At 49.1% G+C, this 13229-nt stretch overlaps 1 protein-coding gene across 2 annotated transcripts in view; it reads right to left on the reverse strand.

Annotated features, from left to right (window-relative positions):
* Nucleotides 1-13229, reverse strand: part of ZFHX3 (zinc finger homeobox 3) — a 510916-nt gene that overhangs the window by 147789 nt on the left and 349898 nt on the right. For both annotated transcript variants that reach the window (XM_048958823.1, XM_048958822.1), the window contains one exon: nucleotides 7727-8043. The gene's annotated coding sequence lies outside the window, so the exon portion shown is untranslated. The remainder of the gene's footprint in view (nucleotides 1-7726; nucleotides 8044-13229) is intronic.

The following is a 13229-nucleotide window of genomic DNA, read 5'->3' on the forward strand; positions in this document are numbered from 1 at the left end:
AAAAAGGATCGGTCTAATGCCAGTGAGAAAGCTATGCATGCTTTCTGAGCTGAAAGTTACTGCAGCTTCAACCCAGAGCAGGGTAGTACGAGTATGATTCTCTCCTCCACTGACAGTCCATAGAATTTCATCCTCTAATTCCTGTGCCGAGCTTAATAAGCAGAACATATATTCCAAAAGGCCAAAAAGTTTGTATGGATTTAAAATACAAACTGAAAGGCCTATATAAATACAATAAACAAGAGAGTGGAGAAAGAACTTTCGAAGACAACAGTGACTGTGGCTGGAGATGAAACTACTGGCGATGAATGACTCCAAATGCTCGAGTAAGAAAAGGACAGGCAGGGAAATGCCCACAGAGTAACATCACTGTAAGACAGATTACAGCGTAATATGAAGAAGCACAGATGCTGTGTGGATGCTGCATTTAGGTTCTAATGATCAGAGAGCACCCTCCCCATATACTTTCATGCTTTTCCCCAGGGATGTTTCCCATTAAAAAAAAAAAAAAAAAAAAAGAACGGCAGAAGCATTATGGCTGCCTTTGGAAGCAGCCCCTTCCTCAGCACCACGTCAGTGCTGGAGGAGAACTGCTGGGCTGTGAATGGGGCTCCCCACGTCCTGTGGGCAGCTGGGGTGGCAGGTGGGGGTTTTGGGTGGGATGGGCTGCGGCCCTGAGGAGTGTGGAAAGGAACCACTGTGTGCTTGAGCACTTGAGTGCAATTTTATTCGGGTTCAGACCTGATAAAGGCAGTGACACTCATTTTCCTACTTCCTGCAGCAGGGAACGGGGTGCACAGAACTCAGCATCCCTCTTAAACAGCCGCTTGCTGCAGTGTATTTCTTGGCACAGCCCCGACTGTATCTTTTGGTCCCAGTGGAAGTTCACACTTTTTAATATCTCTTATTGCTTTGCAACTGCTGCCACCAGTCAGCAATCACAAACAGGAAGCGGTGACTCAGCAGAGCCACAACCGCGCACGGACAGCGGCCGGAGAGACGGCCAAACCCTGCCCAGCCCAGCGGGGGCTGAGGGCCAGGCGGCTGTGGGCTGCGATCCCCGGCCCATAGCCTGGCTGCAGGGGCAACGGGACCAAGATCCTAATGCTGTGTGCCCACTGACAGCCAGCATGGGGAGAAGGAAGGGAAGGGAAGGGAAGGGAAGGGAAGGGAAGGGAAGGGAAGGGAAGGGAAGGGAAGGGAAGGGAAGGGAAGGGAAGGGAAGGGAAGGGAAGGGAAGGGAAGGGAAGGGAAGGGAAGGGAAGGGAAGGGAAGGGAAGGGAAGGGAAGGGAAGGGAAGGGAAGGGAAGGGAAGGGAAGGGAAGGGAAGGGAAGGGAAGGGAAGGGAAGGGAAGGGAAGGGAAGGGAAGGGAAGGATCCTGGTGTCACTCAGGGCCTGGAGCAGTGGCTGGGACCAGCCCCAGGAACCACGAGCTCTGGTTTGTGCCCACCGTGGGGAAACAGGACGCTGGTGGCACTGCATGTGGTCCTCTAAGGACCGAGGCAGTGGCTGGGGGAAGCTCCACAGCGGCAGTGGTCTGTTTGCAGCCTGCTCCATCCGTGCTCTAACTGCACTTAGCAGTGAGTTTACTCCAGACTGAGTCTGCGTGAGTGTGTATGAGAGGGCTGAGGATTGGCTGCGGCAGGCGGAGGGCTCGCTGAAAGGCTCGTTAAGGAAGCACTACTGACCACGCAATCCAATTACATAATGCTTCAAAAAATAACTGTGCTGGGAGCCTTGCCTGGGCAGTGTGTTTCGGCAACAGAAAGAGGTATCAGATATCCACCTCCCAACCCAAGGCCGATAGGATATTTGTGCCACAATCTGACACTGTGCTTCAGCTGCAAACTGCTCGAAAGAGGAAACTTACTTCCAGGGGAAATGTCTGCTGTTCCCTTTCAAGGCAGTGCTGCACCCTGCAGACCGACGTTATTTGAGTCCTTGTAAAATTACCACTAATCTCTGCACTCGGAATGCCGTGCATTTTATGGGTCCTTGCTATGACGGCAGCTTTGTTTTGTGGGGTAAAGGAAAGTGCTGAGCTGGCACCTGGCTGTCAGCAGTAGCTGTGACCGCTCTCCCAGCTCAACTCTTGCAGCGTCTCCCTGCTGCTCCAGAAAGGGCACACATAGGGAGGATTAATGGGACCATCCTGTCACACCTGGAAAATGCCTGAAGAAGCACTCCATCCAGCCTGGAAGCACACAGCCCCGTCCTGGACAGCAACGAGAGCGCTGTGCTGCCACTGGAGCTGCAGGAGCAGTGCTCCAGGCCCTTCCCGTTGCTCAGCTCATGCACTGTGCTTGGTGAGCAGCGACTGACAGAACCCTGTCTCCAAGCAGCGCTGTAGTTCTTACTGCAGTTACTAATTTTTACTGTTACTAATTCTATTTTTATTCTTACTGATTTTTATTTTTACTAATTCATTTGCAGTTACTAACTGCCAGGCTGCTCTGAGAGGCAACAGAGTAAAGGCACATTTCTAGTGAATGAGGAAAGAGGCAACTAAGAATATTCCTGCACTTACAGAGCTTCTATACCTGAACTTTGGTTGTTCAATTGCATGATGTAAGTGAGCCTCTATGCACACCATAAGCCCCCAGAATAATCTGTTCCCAGCTCAGAGCACAGCGGGGCTCTGTGCACCCCACTCAGTGCCCCATGCTTTCACAGGTCCACAGCCTCCTCCAGGCCCTGAAAGAAGCAGGGACACAGCCGTCTGGGGGAACAACTGCCTGCAGGCCAGCAGCCTCTGCCTGCGCTGTCAGTGCCATCTTGACGGCTAAACTGCACTTTACAACAGAGCTCAGCATGATCTCTGCCCCTGCATTTGGCACTTCTGCCCCTCATACCCTCACAGCCAGCTCCAAGCTGGGAGAGCTGCCCATGAGAACAACCATGGCAAGGAAAGGGTGGAGGCCACGCTCCAGCTCAGCGGCGCTCCATCAGCTGCCTTCCTCCCAGCTATTTCGAGACTGTTTACCTGGCAGGCGCACATGACCGGCCCTGAAGGAAGCGCTGACATCACCCCGTGCTGTGCCCACACTGCCTGCAGCTCAACCCCTCCTGCACAGCCTGGGGCTGCGCCCTCTGTGCAGGCCAGGGTCAGCTGGGCACTGCTCCCCATGGGCATGCTGTGCCCGGCCTGGCAACACCACTTGGCACTGCCAGGTCCTCCACTTGGGCAGGACTTGGACCACCCTGAACCCACACTGACAGCCGGCTGAAATGCTGCGATGGCGGGCAGAGAACGCAGCTTTCAAACACTAACACACCATTCGTCTGCTGCAATGGCCTTAAAAGCATCACTGCTTTTCCTTTCATCTCCAGCAGCTCTACAAAACCCTTCCCACACTGACGCCAGGTCTGCACACCAGCAGCCCCCGATGCTCGCCATCACCTCCCCACACAGCACGGCCACATCGCCGCGTTGCGGAGCACAGCCACACTGCCTGCTGCAGGTGCTGGGCCCTGCCAGGGCTGCTGGTCATGGCAGCCGGGCTCTGGCCTCAAGCTGCTCTGTGGAAGCTTTCTCGGTGCATTTGGGCACGCGGCCAAAGTATGCAGCTTGAAGGAAATGTTTAATAAAGACGCAGGAGCCTCAAACTGTTTATTTTTCCTTGCAGAAAGGTGGAGGGATGATGTCCCTGGAAACCAACTCCAGAGGCAGGCAGAGGCCAGAGCGGCTGTGGAGCCTGTGGGACCAGGCAGCCTCGGCCTCTCCCTCCCCTCACAGCTCCGGCCTGTGGGGTCATAAACAGTGGGGGAAAAGGCAGCCTGTTAGGAACTCTATTAAGTCTCCATTAGTTAGGTGTGAACTCATTATCCTAATACACTCAGAGGCAGGATTCCACCGGCAGGACATTAGCAGTCTAATAAGCACATTTGGTGCTGGGAGGGACGCACCTCGATGTCTGCAGCACATGTGCAGCCCTCACAGCACTCCAGCACTCCTCTGCGTGCACTGTCTGACCACGCGCAGCACAGCCCCGACCCCACACACTCCTCAGTCTCTTCCTTCCTGCAAACCAACAGCATGCTGTCCCTCACATCTGCTCAGCTTAGAGACTGTGCGCAGAGAGGTAAGGGCACACCAGGTGGCCACGATGTAGGATGGGAGGAACAGAAAATGGCTGTGGGCGACCGCAGGGACTGGGGACAGAAGATGTATAGCCATCGCTGTTAGGAATTTGAGGTGTTTAACCAAAAAGAAAGAGATAACCGTGGCACGAGCGTGCCATGGCCTGCCTGCTCATCTGCCTTCTCCTAGGAGTGATCTTTCACTTGTGTCTGCGTGGGCATTTTCTGCTCTCTGTGACGGGAACTGCCTTCCATTGCCTGCACACTGTGAGGAAGTTACAGCCATTGAAATAACGAGCTTATAGGAAATCGATTAATTAATAATAGATAGGATGCAGGAGCAGGGCTTGAACTGATTGCTGAGTTAGCATAGTAAAAACCTGACCATATGTAGGAAATGGGCGTACTTCTGCAGGGCGCTGTGAGCTCTCTGGGAAGGGCTGAGCTCTGCAGCTGCATGATGCAGGCTGGCTGCCAGCACTTCTGGAAGCCTCTCATCTGTTAGCATCGTTTTCATCAACATACTCGTAAGCCGGTGCACAGCAATGGTCTCATTGTATTTCAATCTGCAAGGTTTTGTACCTGAAGATACAAAAGCACAGCATTTTGCCTGCTGGAGATTCCAAAAGAGGAATCTGAAGCTCATGGCCATTACAGGAAGCCTTCCACCGCTCTCGGTACCCAATGGCCGCGTCCTTCTGCCAAAGCCCTGCTCAGAGCCCACAGAAGACAGAGCCTGCACTATCCTCTCTGTATACTTAATCACACCTCAAGGCTGCACAAAAGCGCGGTCCCCATGCAACTCTCCCCAAATCTAATTTTGAAGCCCATTTGTTCCTAAATAGGGCCAAACTTATACTATTCCCTGAAAAAAACTGTCCAAGATCACAGAAGTATAATTTTAAAAATTATTTCAGGAGGAAGCATGATCTCGTTTCACAGAACTTTGCCCAAAAAAAGTATGAAATTAATGGTATTAGATGCCTAAAAATACTCTTGAGGCTCTGGGACTTGGAAGAAAGGCCTGGCTGCTATTCCTAGCTGCGCCACAGACTCTCTGTCTGCTCTGAAGGACCGGCACAGCAGTAACATGGGGCATGCTAAAAGTGCCCTGAGACAAAGACATAATGAGGATGGTCTCTCCTCCACTTTTTGTCCCATTTGCCCAGTCTGCAGAATGGGAATCATACCGATTTGACTTGAGGAAGCAGAGCATGTATGATGCTTGAGTAAATTCTCCTCATGCACACATAACACCCACATGGAGTACCATGAAACCATAGAGATTCACAGTGGTCTCTGATCATTCTCACTTGCTCTTCTCTCCCTTTCCTACTTCCATGGAATTAACTCAAAAGAATCTACTGCTCGGTACCTACTGCTGAGCGGCAACTACAGTTAGTAGGAAGGATTTCAAAGTCCAGCGTCCTGCAACATTCAGGACTAGAAGTGTACCTTTAGCCCATGGGGCAGGACAGCAGTGCATCCCCCAATGGGATGCTACAGTTGCTTTTAACTCTGGAAAATTTTGACATATCCATATTTTTTTCCATTATGTTTTATCCAAGAAAATCATTTCGTCATTTCAAGACGGTTTTATGAGTATCTCCTCTCACATTGTTTTACTGTTCTCCTGTAAACCAGGGTACCTGTTTCTATGTGAAATGCAATGCAAAAACAGATTAAAAAAAACATCTGTAAAAGTTTCAACAACTTACAGTTGTAGGACACGCAATGATACAGCAGGAGTTCATTATCAAACATCTGAGCTGAACTTACTGCTGGCTTTTGTGCTTACAAAAAAGGGACATCCCAAAGCTTATTTGACAGGATCTCATATCCCTGTAATCCCCTATGTGTTTCAGCCCTGAAATAACTTTTGGCATAGTCATTTAAATTGCAAAATAGAAGATTCGAAATAGCACACTTCAGTGACAAATGGTAAAGTTCATGCCCCAGAGTCGCTCCTTCAGACTGATGGGTTTGTAATCTCACCCTGTCTCTCGAAAGTCTTTAGATCAAAGGCTAATGGCTACTTTGGTACGGGGAGGGGGAAGATGAGGAAGAAAGATGGCAGGGGCAATGGTGGGGCAAAATACGGCGGAAGTTCTGAAAAGATCCCAGATCCTGCAAGTCTTTTTTCATCAGTAACAGCGCTCCAAGATAAATAAAGAGGCAACAAAAATCTCCGCTCATTCTGCAGAAGGAAGACATTGATGTTTCTATGTGGGACTCTGTCTGATGAAATGAAGTATTTAAATGACTTCTATTTACATAGTATTTTGAGAAATAATGCTAATTTGCAGAATTGGCATCTGGGGTACAAGTATACGTACCCTGGGAGAGCACTTACGGAGCCTTTGTGAAGCTAAGTAATAAACACTTTGTCTTCACCACACTATTTATGGGTTGCTTGGGGGCATCCTGCTCTCTCTCTTTCTGCCCCTACCTGGGCATAAAATTATTGTAGAACTAGGCTTTAATAAGGCCAACAGTAAATCTGAATGACCACACATGCACAGCTATTCCCACTTCCCTGATCTCCAGCATTAATTATAAAGTGGAACTGTTTATACAAGTACATACCGCTTTCCTGACTTCTTTCTTGTTTATGTCTAAACCTTTATGGACATAAAACTTTGGAATTTGCTTTTGGAATAAAAGTGCAATTGAAACTGCAGTAACTGTGCTAGAAAACAACTTTGCTATTGCTGCCTCGATTCTGTGGTTTGCTTCTCCCCTGGAATCTCTCCTGCTCAGCAGTGTTGTTTCAGGTCACCTCCTCGCTGTCCTGTCTGGACGGCTCATTAGAAACTTGAGCTCTGGATGGCTCAAAGCAAATGCTCCAGTTTTTCCTCCTGTCTCCTCTGCTTTTCTCTTTACTCTGCACCACTTCTCGGCCCGCTATGAGCTTCCTTGTAGGCTGGCCAGGGGGTGATTTGCAGCGCTCCCTCATGCCTCTGCTGTAAAGCTGTGGTTAAATTCGTCACTCCTTCTATAATGTATTAAAATGGCAGTCTCTTTGTTCCTCTAGATTAGAACACTTGTCTGCGCCCTCAGACACTCTCTCTCTCACTCAGAACTTTCCTAAGAGAAACATTTTTCTTCTACACTAACTTATTACACAAACAAGAGACTTCCATCTGATGGCATACACATGTGTGGATACCAAACTGAAGTAACTCATGCTCCATAAGCGCTGAATTATTCCTTGTCACCCTGGCCTGACCGCTTGTTTAGCTGGGCTGTCAGATTATAAATTAATATGTTTGCTGTTTGGGGCTGAGAACTCTTTTTTTTTCCTATTTGTTCACCAGAACAGATTCCTTATACCCTGGGCGCCATACAAAAATAATAAATAATTATAGTACATAGGTAAGGTATTATTCTTGTCTTTCTTTCCCTTTGTTTTATCCCCTGCATCCTTTGCCCTTCCTCTGATCAATTCATCTTCCATTTATTTTCTATTTCTGTCTGCAGGTTTTACTCTATTATGTATTACTCTGATATTCCAGCCATGCCACGTGCTTCAAAAGTAAAAGTACAGAGGATTTACTAAGTGAAGGCAGGGAATCAGCAAAAAACTCCAGGGGATAAGAAGAAACAATTTCTGTAAAGAAATTAAGAAAGGAATTGAGGTCCTACCTGATGTCGCCTCGTATGCTGAGCTGGATGCCTCGTAACTTCTGTCACATTTCTGTCACTCTTCTCATACAACATAGAAGCACGGAGACTTCATAGCCAGCACAACCACACAGACCTCTTCACGTAGGCAAGTCCTGGTGAATCAGGGTTTGACCCAGTCTCTCTGACAGGTTAGAACAGCTTTTAATTCTGGTGGGCCATGTCGCGATTGGCATGAATCAACTCTCTCTTCATTTCAGTGCCCAGCCAGTGGGAGCTGCACAGGCTGTGCATTAAGTCCGTTCAAATTCCCTTCCTCCTCGGCGAGGTATTCCTACCTAGAAAAAGAAGAATTAAAAATAAGACTGTGTTTGGCCTCTTACAGCCTCAAAATCTCCCAGGGTGTTTGTGCATTCCACTTTTGAGGGCACACTTCTGACCCCAGGTTTAACATCTAACCCCCCAGAAGCGCCTTTATAATAATGATGAATAATTAATCAAGGTAATACTTTGTGTTTTAAAAGTCACAGTATCTTAGCTAATAAAAAAAAATGAAACACCTATTTACTTTTCTCCTTCTTAAAAAAACAAGCAAATAAGTATTTATGGAAAAGCAAAACATCACAGCCTCACACCACTACAGGAAGGGAGCTGTACCGCAGGCCGTCCCCCGCCAGCAGAACGCCTTGCTGACCCAGCGCCCCTCCACAGCTCTGCCCTGCCTGTGTCTGCTGCAGCTCCAGACCAGCTCTAGAAAAGCTCCTCGAATTCTGGCACATGCACAGCTCAGGTGCAGGCTGGGCTCTCATCTTTCTTCCTTTTCCCCTCACGGCAAACACTATGATGTAACCAAAACACAACTGGATACAACTCTAATTAGAATTTGCAAACATTAATCAGACGTTTTGCCAAGAAAGCTGGTCCCAAGGATTCAGGAGAAAACAAGCCACGTATTCTTTTTGTGGATTTCCTCGCACCCCTGAGCTCTGTGCAACAAAAGGGCCGTTCGGAGCTCAGGGATCAGCTTGGTTGTCACAGACAGGACTCAGAGCCACGGGGCCGAGTGCCCAGCCCTGCCAGTGCTGGAGCACTGCCACCCCAGGCAGCTCCCAGGGGGCTCAGGGCAGCGGTGGCAGGACATGTCCTGCTCCCAGCACCCTGCCCCTGACCTTCCTATTCCACATGGCTGTACGTTAGTGATGGGCAGTGCTAGCAGATGGCGAAGTTTGAGCCGGGCTAATTAAACATACTGAGCTAATAACCTTCCATTTTGGGACCGGTATAATTCATAATTCAATGTATTGCTGCTGAGACATTAACCTTTCAACAGCTGGCACGGTGCCCACCGCAGCCTTAGTGCTGACCATCTTTCAGGAAAATGAGTATTATTGTTAAAACAGGTCTAAATCATTCACAGCTTCAGCTTCTGTGTCAAACTGTACATGAAAATAAGTAGTAGGCTGGGTAATTTATTTACCTTTTGGTGGTTATTCTTATGATTTCATATCATATTCTGTGATTAATAAACATTGGCCAAGTGCCATTTTGTTGTCACTTTACCTTTCCATACTGCAGTGGTTATTCTGACTTTCATCTTTAACAGGTTCAAGACTGATGCAGGATTGTTTGGCACAGGCACAAACACTCATTTCAAGGAGGAAGAACTTACTGTAACCTAACTCCACAGCATTCAGCACAATTATTGTGACTACCAACCTGCCACAGTTCTGCATTTTGCTGTAACAAGTGCATCTCTGTGTAAATACTCAGATTAAAACACTTAATAAAAACAATGCACATAGTATATGCAGCTATATGAACAGGTTCTGGCTCAAAATACTGGATAGAAATACTGGATACTGGAAAGAAAGGTAGAAAGTTGAAATCTCAGCAGCCCCTTGTTGGGAACACGACAGACTGAGGGCACCCTTAGCTCTGACTGCTGGGGCCTGGCTGACTGACCATGTCACGTGAAAACAAAACAGAACACTCAGCCTAACCGTCTACATTACAGCTGGCAGTAACATCTATATGGCCTTAGGAAAATCTAGCAATATAAACCTGGCCTTTCTCCAGGCTCCACTCAGCAGGCGACACGGCAGTCCAGCCCTCACTTTCCCCAGGAGCTGACCAACAAAAGCTGGGGTTTTTATCCGTAGGGTGAAACGTCAACACCTGTTTGCCAAGTCTGTCTGCTGTTTATGCAGAGCCAGAAGAGGACAGGGCTCTACAGCTGGAATTTCATCTCATTTTTAGCCAGACTTTGATTGCTCATAGGAATGTAACAGTTTGCCACCTTATTCCAACATCCACTCTGAATTAGAACAGCAGCTCAGTCTGTGGATTTCCTATGCTTTTGCTATGCTGTGCTCTGAGCTCTGCGTAGATACAGAAGCAGAAGCCGGGCTGCTGACACGCACTGGGATCTGAGAACAGAGTTGTGCTCCTCAACTCACAGTCTGTGCTGGAGCAACAAGCACAGCTCTTTGTGAACCCACAGCTGGAGGTTTCACATTTTATTCTATTGCGATTCAGAGATTCCAGACTGAGTAAAAAGTATTAACACAACCCGTGTTGTTGTTGATGATGCAGATAGATATGTAACCTTGATTACATGAATGGTGCATAACTTGATGTCTGCTGGAGTCTGGGCAGGCCTTGGAGGAGTCACGACAAGAGTGTTCTACCTCTCAGTCCAGGTCCCACAGGGTCTCTGACCACCACAGCTGGCAACAGAACCCACCCCTCACAGCCCCTTACAGAACTATGTGAAAAGTGAACGTTCTTCTGCATGCCTCCTTTATACTGTACAGACGCAGCATCAGTCACAAAAAATATCTATTTATAAGGAGACAGCAGACAGCCTCTCACTCCTGTGAGTGCTAACCTGTCCCTGTTGCTCCATACCCACAACACTGGCAGCCATGCCCTGAGCCACTGCACCCACGCTTTGTGTTTTGAGAAGCGTGGCTGAACCACAGTAACTGGACCAAAACCCCTTCAGCTCCTCGCTCCACTGGCAGCATAACGTCCCTGCATTTCACTCCCTCTACTGGCTCCATTTTATACACTGATGATTTGCAAGACCTTAAATGTGTGTAAGCCTGGGACACCTCTGTGTCCAGCTCAGCCGTGGCAGCCTGCTCAGTGCTCCTCCGCATCAGTGCTGTGGCCACAGGGATGGAGCGCGCCCTGCTTCCACTGAGTGCTGGGACATGGGGCACCGCCTGCTCCCAAGCTGAGCTGAGCTCTGGGCTGGCTCTGCTGTCCCAAAAGGGAGCGGGGTTTCACCTCAACAGCTCCGTAATGACTGGCTGCAGAAACACTTGGGTACATACATGTAGAGTCATGACCTGTCATGTGAATGCTGCCCAGGTCTGTTCGCTTTGTCTATCTTCCAGAGAAAAACATGGCATATTAAAATATGTGCCCTGGGCGCCACGCTGCTGGAGTGTCCCACCTGCACTGTCACTGGCACTGCCCGCAGCACGGCACAGCCAGTGGAGGGCCATGCTTCTCGGCAGAGCAGTTACACAGGAATCCCACTCAATCCTTACGGCAGCATCGCTCCTGCTTCTCTTTATCATCACTCAGTACTATTTTTACTTCTGCAGCGATGACTGCACAGCAGAAGGACTCTCATTTTGAGCTGCTCAGGAGAGCACTGTGGGACACGTGCACTGTGCCCTGCGGCTGCCTGCACCGGCTCCCACACGGCCTGGGCTGCGCTTCCGCCATGAGCTGGGAACCTCCTGAGGCTGCCGAGGCTTCAGAACGGGCAAACAATCCTTGAGGGCACGCAGTTTTTTTCTCCCTGGCTCCCTGCATGGGAATAGCATTTGCTTTCCTGCTGTAGTTCCTGTTGAAAAGGAAATTCATGGCAGCTCTCTTCTGTACCTATATTCTGTGAAGGGAAATGGCTTTCATAGGTAGTATTTGAAACAGAAAAGAAGAAGGAAAGAAACAAATCAACTTTAACTCTGTAACGCCTTCTAGAAATACACTTACGTTTCAAAGAATACCAATGCAGAGGCCTGCAGAGCTGGGTGCTTTGCCAGGCAGTCAGAAATATCAGCCTTCTTAGGCAATAATCCCTGGCACATCTAAGCCAGAGCTGTATTCTTGAGCAAGTTCTTGCCTTCCAGTAGCCATGTGATTTTCTGTGGCAAGAATTACTTACTGTAGCTCCTCTCTGAAACGTCCTATCCAAAACATTCAAAACAAGCTTCAAACTGAGCATCTCCACCTTCTGCCAATACTACTTAGGCCAATATTATTGACACTTTACAAGCGGGAGAAATGAGGTCTTTTTTTTTAGGGGAGGCAAAAGCTGCCAGTACGCTGGCACCTCACATCTTCAGTGACTGCCCACCACCAGAGAGAGCACCAAACAAACCAACGTCAAAGCAAAAGCTACCTTCTGCACCATGGTTCTATGCAACTTGAGAGTTCAGGTTTCTAATTGCTCTCTTGAGGCCTTATTACTTGTTGATGAGGTCCTTTTGGGAACAGCATCAAACCTATAATAATAAACACTCATTTCACTGGAAAGTTTGTAACAGCCATGCAGCTCTGCGTCTGCAAACCGGTGCTGTGATGGCATCCCAGAGCAGCCTGCTGCTGTTCCGCTGATGTGTCTGCTCTGCAGCCTGATTAAGGGTTGCGTGTTTCACCTTTGGCAAGGCCCTTGCTTTTCTGCATGTTCCGCTCTGCTTTCCAAGCCCACACAAAAAGGGACTCTCATCCAGGGTTTGTCTCACGGAGCAGAAGTTGCGTGTGCACCATGTGTGCAGGCAGAGCTGTGGTTGGGCCCACGCACTGCAGCCACCTGACGGCTCTCCAGCTTCAGGGTGGGCTCCTCTCCCCAATGGCTGGTGGAGACCCAGTGAACATTTTTTGAGGCAAAAAACAGCCTCAATGTGGATGGATCACTTCATAGTCGACATTTACATTTGCTGAGCAGAACGTGTCAGCACCGCTGCCTCTCCCAGGCTGCAGCTCTCTGCTGAGGCTCCTACAGAATGTTTGCTGGTTCCTGAACCATGGCCAGCCTGAGGCTGTGGTGTCCCCCCGGGGCCGCTCCCTGCCCATGGCATCCTGTTCCCATTGCCAATCAGCACTTGCCTCCTTAATTTTCAGAAACACAAGGTTCTCCTAACTAATTAGTCTGAAGTGTAATTTTGTGTATAGGTATTTTGAAAGCATTTGGAAATAAATGCAGCCCACCATTTTATGGGCTGAGTTTCAGAAGAAGCGGGGAGATGCCGAGGTCCGGCAGTTTCAGGCGGCAGACGCTGTCAGGTCTCCGATCTTGGCCAGCCTTTGCAGCAGGGCGCCAGGTCTCCTTGAAGGCCTCCGTAATGAATCGGCCCGGAGCGAAGCCGGTGTTTATCTCGGCCCTGCCGCGGGGGATGGCTACCTGTTGGAAGGGCTGCGGTCGATGCGGACGAGGGCAGCCGTGCGTGAGCTGTTACACAGGGCTCGGTATCGATCAGAGCTAACGGCTGCCGATAGGAACGTGGGG

Source organism: Lagopus muta, chromosome 12 (assembly GCF_023343835.1).
Source record: "Lagopus muta isolate bLagMut1 chromosome 12, bLagMut1 primary, whole genome shotgun sequence".
Taxonomy (NCBI): Eukaryota; Metazoa; Chordata; class Aves; order Galliformes; family Phasianidae; genus Lagopus; species Lagopus muta.